The following is a 6,978-nucleotide window of genomic DNA, read 5'->3' on the forward strand; positions in this document are numbered from 1 at the left end:
GTTAGGGTTAGGGTTAGGGTTAGGGTTAGGGTTAGGGTTAGGGTTAGGGTTAGGGTTAGGGTTAGGGTTAGGGTTAGGGTTAGGGGTTAGGGTTAGGGTTAGGGGTTAGGGTTAGGGTTAGGGTTAGGGTTAGGTTAGGGTTAGGTTAGGGTTAGGGTTAGGGTTAGGGTTAGGGTTAGGGTTAGGGTTAGGGTTAGGGTTAGGGTTAGGGTTAGGGTTAGGGTTAGGGTTAGGGTTAGGGGTTAGGGGTTAGGGTTAGGGTTAGGGTTAGGGTTAGGTTTGTAGAGGGTTATGGTTAGGGTTAGGATTAGGGTAAGGGGAATGGGACAGGAATTAGGATGGCACGGTCCAATCAACAACCCGCCAGAGTGACGCCCCCACCAGACGCACACCCCCCAAGGACCCCGAACGGCAAGCGCCGAGTGTGGCGTCAACACCGTCAAGTCTTTAAAAATCACACTACGTACGTTTCGGCCTATATGGCCTCATCAGGTGTGAAACTTTAAAAACTTAGGCTTCATTACTTCTCCTAGACCAGTTGTCCCCTCAACTGCTGGAGGTAAAATGAGCCGCGAATGCATAAAGAGGTTTTAAAGGAGCTAGCAGGGGGCGTGGCTTATGCCCTCAACTGCAATGAATCGCTCAGAGTGTTTGCAGGTGGCGATTGCTCACAGCTGCAATAATCACACTCCACAGACATGGACAAGTCTTTGGTGCAAAATAACACCAAAAAATATATTCACTCAAAAGGTAAGTAAAGATAAAAGTGGTCCAGGCCAGCTGGACTCAAAAGCACTGCACACAGGTAAGTAAATAAATCACAGCACACAAATGAAGTATAAATCACTTCAAACGAAATCAAGATACGATCTGTCCATGTCTGTGACCTCTGACCCTAATAATGCTTGGTGGGTCTGCACTTTGTCAAACACCACACACCAACGTCGCCAAACAGAGCCCCCGGGGGGGCGCACGAAAGGCATGGACGCCACTCAACAGGCGGATTGGAGGCACAGGCAAGTTAGGTTTGTAGAGGGTTATGGTTAGGGTTAGGATTAGGGTAAGGGGAATGGGACAGGAATTAGGATGGCACGGTCCAATCAACAACCCGCCAGAGTGACGCCCCCACCAGACGCACACCCCCCAAGGACCCCGAACGGCAAGCGCCGAGTGTGGCGTCAACACCGTCAAGTCTTTAAAAATCACACTACGTACGTTTCGGCCTATATGGCCTCATCAGGTGTGAAACTTTAAAAACTTAGGCTTCATTACTTCTCCTAGACCAGTTGTCCCCTCAACTGCTGGAGGTAAAATGAGCCGCGAATGCATAAAGAGGTTTTAAAGGAGCTAGCAGGGGGCGTGGCTTATGCCCTCAACTGCAATGAATCGCTCAGAGTGTTTGCAGGTGGCGATTGCTCACAGCTGCAATAATCACACTCCACAGACATGGACAAGTCTTTGGTGCAAAATAACACCAAAAAATATATTCACTCAAAAGGTAAGTAAAGATAAAAGTGGTCCAGGCCAGCTGGACTCAAAAGCACTGCACACAGGTAAGTAAATAAATCACAGCACACAAATGAAGTATAAATCACTTCAAACGAAATCAAGATACGATCTGTCCATGTCTGTGACCTCTGACCCTAATAATGCTTGGTGGGTCTGCACTTTGTCAAACACCACACACCAACGTCGCCAAACAGAGCCCCCGGGGGGGCGCACGAAAGGCATGGACGCCACTCAACAGGCGGATTGGAGGCACAGGCAAGTTAGGTTTGTAGAGGGTTATGGTTAGGGTTAGGATTAGGGTAAGGGGAATGGACAGGAATTAGGATGGCACGGTCCAATCAACAACCCGCCAGAGTGACGCCCCCACCAGACGCACACCCCCCAAGGACCCCGAACGGCAAGCGCCGAGTGTGGCGTCAACACCGTCAAGTCTTTAAAAATCACACTACGTACGTTTCGGCCTATATGGCCTCATCAGGTGTGAAACTTTAAAAACTTAGGCTTCATTACTTCTCCTAGACCAGTTGTCCCCTCAACTGCTGGAGGTAAAATGAGCCGCGAATGCATAAAGAGGTTTTAAAGGAGCTAGCAGGGGGCGTGGCTTATGCCCTCAACTGCAATGAATCGCTCAGAGTGTTTGCAGGTGGCGATTGCTCACAGCTGCAATAATCACACTCCACAGACATGGACAAGTCTTTGGTGCAAAATAACACCAAAAAATATATTCACTCAAAAGGTAAGTAAAGATAAAAGTGGTCCAGGCCAGCTGGACTCAAAAGCACTGCACACAGGTAAGTAAATAAATCACAGCACACAAATGAAGTATAAATCACTTCAAACGAAATCAAGATACGATCTGTCCATGTCTGTGACCTCTGACCCTAATAATGCTTGGTGGGTCTGCACTTTGTCAAACACCACACACCAACGTCGCCAAACAGAGCCCCCGGGGGGGCGCACGAAAGGCATGGACGCCACTCAACAGGCGGATTGGAGGCACAGGCAAGTTAGGTTTGTAGAGGGTTATGGTTAGGGTTAGGATTAGGGTAAGGGGAATGGGACAGGAATTAGGATGGCACGGTCCAATCAACAACCCGCCAGAGTGACGCCCCCACCAGACGCACACCCCCCAAGGACCCCGAACGGCAAGCGCCGAGTGTGGCGTCAACACCGTCAAGTCTTTAAAAATCACACTACGTACGTTTCGGCCTATATGGCCTCATCAGGTGTGAAACTTTAAAAACTTAGGCTTCATTACTTCTCCTAGACCAGTTGTCCCCTCAACTGCTGGAGGTAAAATGAGCCGCGAATGCATAAAGAGGTTTTAAAGGAGCTAGCAGGGGGCGTGGCTTATGCCCTCAACTGCAATGAATCGCTCAGAGTGTTTGCAGGTGGCGATTGCTCACAGCTGCAATAATCACACTCCACAGACATGGACAAGTCTTTGGTGCAAAATAACACCAAAAAATATATTCACTCAAAAGGTAAGTAAAGATAAAAGTGGTCCAGGCCAGCTGGACTCAAAAGCACTGCACACAGGTAAGTAAATAAATCACAGCACACAAATGAAGTATAAATCACTTCAAACGAAATCAAGATACGATCTGTCCATGTCTGTGACCTCTGACCCTAATAATGCTTGGTGGGTCTGCACTTTGTCAAACACCACACACCAACGTCGCCAAACAGAGCCCCCGGGGGGGCGCACGAAAGGCATGGACGCCACTCAACAGGCGGATTGGAGGCACAGGCAAGTTAGGTTTGTAGAGGGTTATGGTTAGGGTTAGGATTAGGGTAAGGGGAATGGGACAGGAATTAGGATGGCACGGTCCAATCAACAACCCGCCAGAGTGACGCCCCCACCAGACGCACACCCCCCAAGGACCCCGAACGGCAAGCGCCGAGTGTGGCGTCAACACCGTCAAGTCTTTAAAAATCACACTACGTACGTTTCGGCCTATATGGCCTCATCAGGTGTGAAACTTTAAAAACTTAGGCTTCATTACTTCTCCTAGACCAGTTGTCCCCTCAACTGCTGGAGGTAAAATGAGCCGCGAATGCATAAAGAGGTTTTAAAGGAGCTAGCAGGGGGCGTGGCTTATGCCCTCAACTGCAATGAATCGCTCAGAGTGTTTGCAGGTGGCGATTGCTCACAGCTGCAATAATCACACTCCACAGACATGGACAAGTCTTTGGTGCAAAATAACACCAAAAAATATATTCACTCAAAAGGTAAGTAAAGATAAAAGTGGTCCAGGCCAGCTGGACTCAAAAGCACTGCACACAGGTAAGTAAATAAATCACAGCACACAAATGAAGTATAAATCACTTCAAACGAAATCAAGATACGATCTGTCCATGTCTGTGACCTCTGACCCTAATAATGCTTGGTGGGTCTGCACTTTGTCAAACACCACACACCAACGTCGCCAAACAGAGCCCCCGGGGGGGCGCACGAAAGGCATGGACGCCACTCAACAGGCGGATTGGAGGCACAGGCAAGTTAGGTTTGTAGAGGGTTATGGTTAGGGTTAGGATTAGGGTAAGGGGAATGGGACAGGAATTAGGATGGCACGGTCCAATCGACAACCCGCCAGAGTGACGCCCCCACCAGACGCACACCCCCCAAGGACCCCGAACGGCAAGCGCCGAGTGTGGCGTCAACACCGTCAAGTCTTTAAAAATCACACTACGTACGTTTCGGCCTATATGGCCTCATCAGGTGTGAAACTTTAAAAACTTAGGCTTCATTACTTCTCCTAGACCAGTTGTCCCCTCAACTGCTGGAGGTAAAATGAGCCGCGAATGCATAAAGAGGTTTTAAAGGAGCTAGCAGGGGGCGTGGCTTATGCCCTCAACTGCAATGAATCGCTCAGAGTGTTTGCAGGTGGCGATTGCTCACAGCTGCAATAATCACACTCCACAGACATGGACAAGTCTTTGGTGCAAAATAACACCAAAAAATATATTCACTCAAAAGGTAAGTAAAGATAAAAGTGGTCCAGGCCAGCTGGACTCAAAAGCACTGCACACAGGTAAGTAAATAAATCACAGCACACAAATGAAGTATAAATCACTTCAAACGAAATCAAGATACGATCTGTCCATGTCTGTGACCTCTGACCCTAATAATGCTTGGTGGGTCTGCACTTTGTCAAACACCACACACCAACGTCGCCAAACAGAGCCCCCGGGGGGCGCACGAAAGGCATGGACGCCACTCAACAGGCGGATTGGAGGCACAGGCAAGTTAGGTTTGTAGAGGGTTATGGTTAGGGTTAGGATTAGGGTAAGGGGAATGGGACAGGAATTAGGATGGCACGGTCCAATCAACAACCCGCCAGAGTGACGCCCCCACCAGACGCACACCCCCCAAGGACCCCGAACGGCAAGCGCCGAGTGTGGCGTCAACACCGTCAAGTCTTTAAAAATCACACTACGTACGTTTCGGCCTATATGGCCTCATCAGGTGTGAAACTTTAAAAACTTAGGCTTCATTACTTCTCCTAGACCAGTTGTCCCCTCAACTGCTGGAGGTAAAATGAGCCGCGAATGCATAAAGAGGTTTTAAAGGAGCTAGCAGGGGGCGTGGCTTATGCCCTCAACTGCAATGAATCGCTCAGAGTGTTTGCAGGTGGCGATTGCTCACAGCTGCAATAATCACACTCCACAGACATGGACAAGTCTTTGGTGCAAAATAACACCAAAAAATATATTCACTCAAAAGGTAAGTAAAGATAAAAGTGGTCCAGGCCAGCTGGACTCAAAAGCACTGCACACAGGTAAGTAAATAAATCACAGCACACAAATGAAGTATAAATCACTTCAAACGAAATCAAGATACGATCTGTCCATGTCTGTGACCTCTGACCCTAATAATGCTTGGTGGGTCTGCACTTTGTCAAACACCACACACCAACGTCGCCAAACAGAGCCCCCGGGGGGGCGCACGAAAGGCAATGGACGCCACTCAACAGGCGGATTGGAGGCACAGGCAAGTTAGGTTTGTAGAGGGGTTATGGTTAGGGTTAGGATTAGGGTAAGGGGAATGGGACAGGAATTAGGATGGCACGGTCCAATCAACAACCCGCCAGAGTGACGCCCCCACCAGACGCACACCCCCCAAGGACCCCGAACGGCAAGCGCCGAGTGTGGCGTCAACACCGTCAAGTCTTTAAAAATCACACTACGTACGTTTCGGCCTATATGGCCTCATCAGGTGTGAAACTTTAAAAACTTAGGCTTCATTACTTCTCCTAGACCAGTTGTCCCCTCAACTGCTGGAGGTAAAATGAGCCGCGAATGCATAAAGAGGTTTTAAAGGAGCTAGCAGGGGGCGTGGCTTATGCCCTCAACTGCAATGAATCGCTCAGAGTGTTTGCAGGTGGCGATTGCTCACAGCTGCAATAATCACACTCCACAGACATGGACAAGTCTTTGGTGCAAAATAACACCAAAAAATATATTCACTCAAAAGGTAAGTAAAGATAAAAGTGGTCCAGGCCAGCTGGACTCAAAAGCACTGCACACAGGTAAGTAAATAAATCACAGCACACAAATGAAGTATAAATCACTTCAAACGAAATCAAGATACGATCTGTCCATGTCTGTGACCTCTGACCCTAATAATGCTTGGTGGGTCTGCACTTTGTCAAACACCACACACCAACGTCGCCAAACAGAGCCCCCGGGGGGGCGCACGAAAGGCATGGACGCCACTCAACAGGCGGATTGGAGGGTTAGGGTTAGGGTTAGGGTTAGGGGTTAGGGTTAGGGTTAGGGTTAGGGTTAGGGTTAGGGTTAGGGTTAGGGTTAGGTTAGGTTAGGGTTAGGGTTAGGGTTAGGGTTAGGGTTAGGGTTAGGGTTAGGGTTAGGGTTAGGGTTAGGGTTAGGGTTAGGGTTAGGGTTAGGGTTAGGGTTAGGGTTAGGGTTAGGGTTAGGGTTAGGGTTAGGGTTAGGGTTAGGGTTAGGGTTAGGGTTAGGGTTAGGGTTAGGGTTAGGGTTAGGGTTAGGGTTAGGTTAGGGTTAGGGTTAGGGTTAGGGGTTAGGGTTAGGGTTAGGGTTAGGGTTAGGTTAGGGTTAGGGTTAGGGTTAGGGTTAGGGTTAGGGTTAGGGTTAGGGTTAGGGTTAGGGTTAGGGTTAGGGTTAGGGTTAGGGTTAGGTTAGGTTTGTGGTTAGGGTTAGGGTAAGGGGGAGGGGCAAAGGGTGTGCACTGTCCGTCTACAACCCGTCAGGCGACGCCCACGCCAAACGCAAAACTCCCCAGAGACCCCGAATGAGAATGCGGTGGCAAACACAAGCGCAGAAACTATTGTGGCTGTCCAACTACGCGTTTCGGCCCCCTAGGCCTCATCAGGTTGGCTTTCTGTTACCTCATGCCTACTGGGACGCTTCTAATTCCCAGTAGGTGGAGCACTCCTAGTCTCCTGAGGCTAATTCATCTTCCCTATTTCTCTACAGCAGGATGTG

Source organism: Entelurus aequoreus, linkage group LG09 (genome assembly GCF_033978785.1).
Source record: "Entelurus aequoreus isolate RoL-2023_Sb linkage group LG09, RoL_Eaeq_v1.1, whole genome shotgun sequence".
Taxonomy (NCBI): Eukaryota; Metazoa; Chordata; class Actinopteri; order Syngnathiformes; family Syngnathidae; genus Entelurus; species Entelurus aequoreus.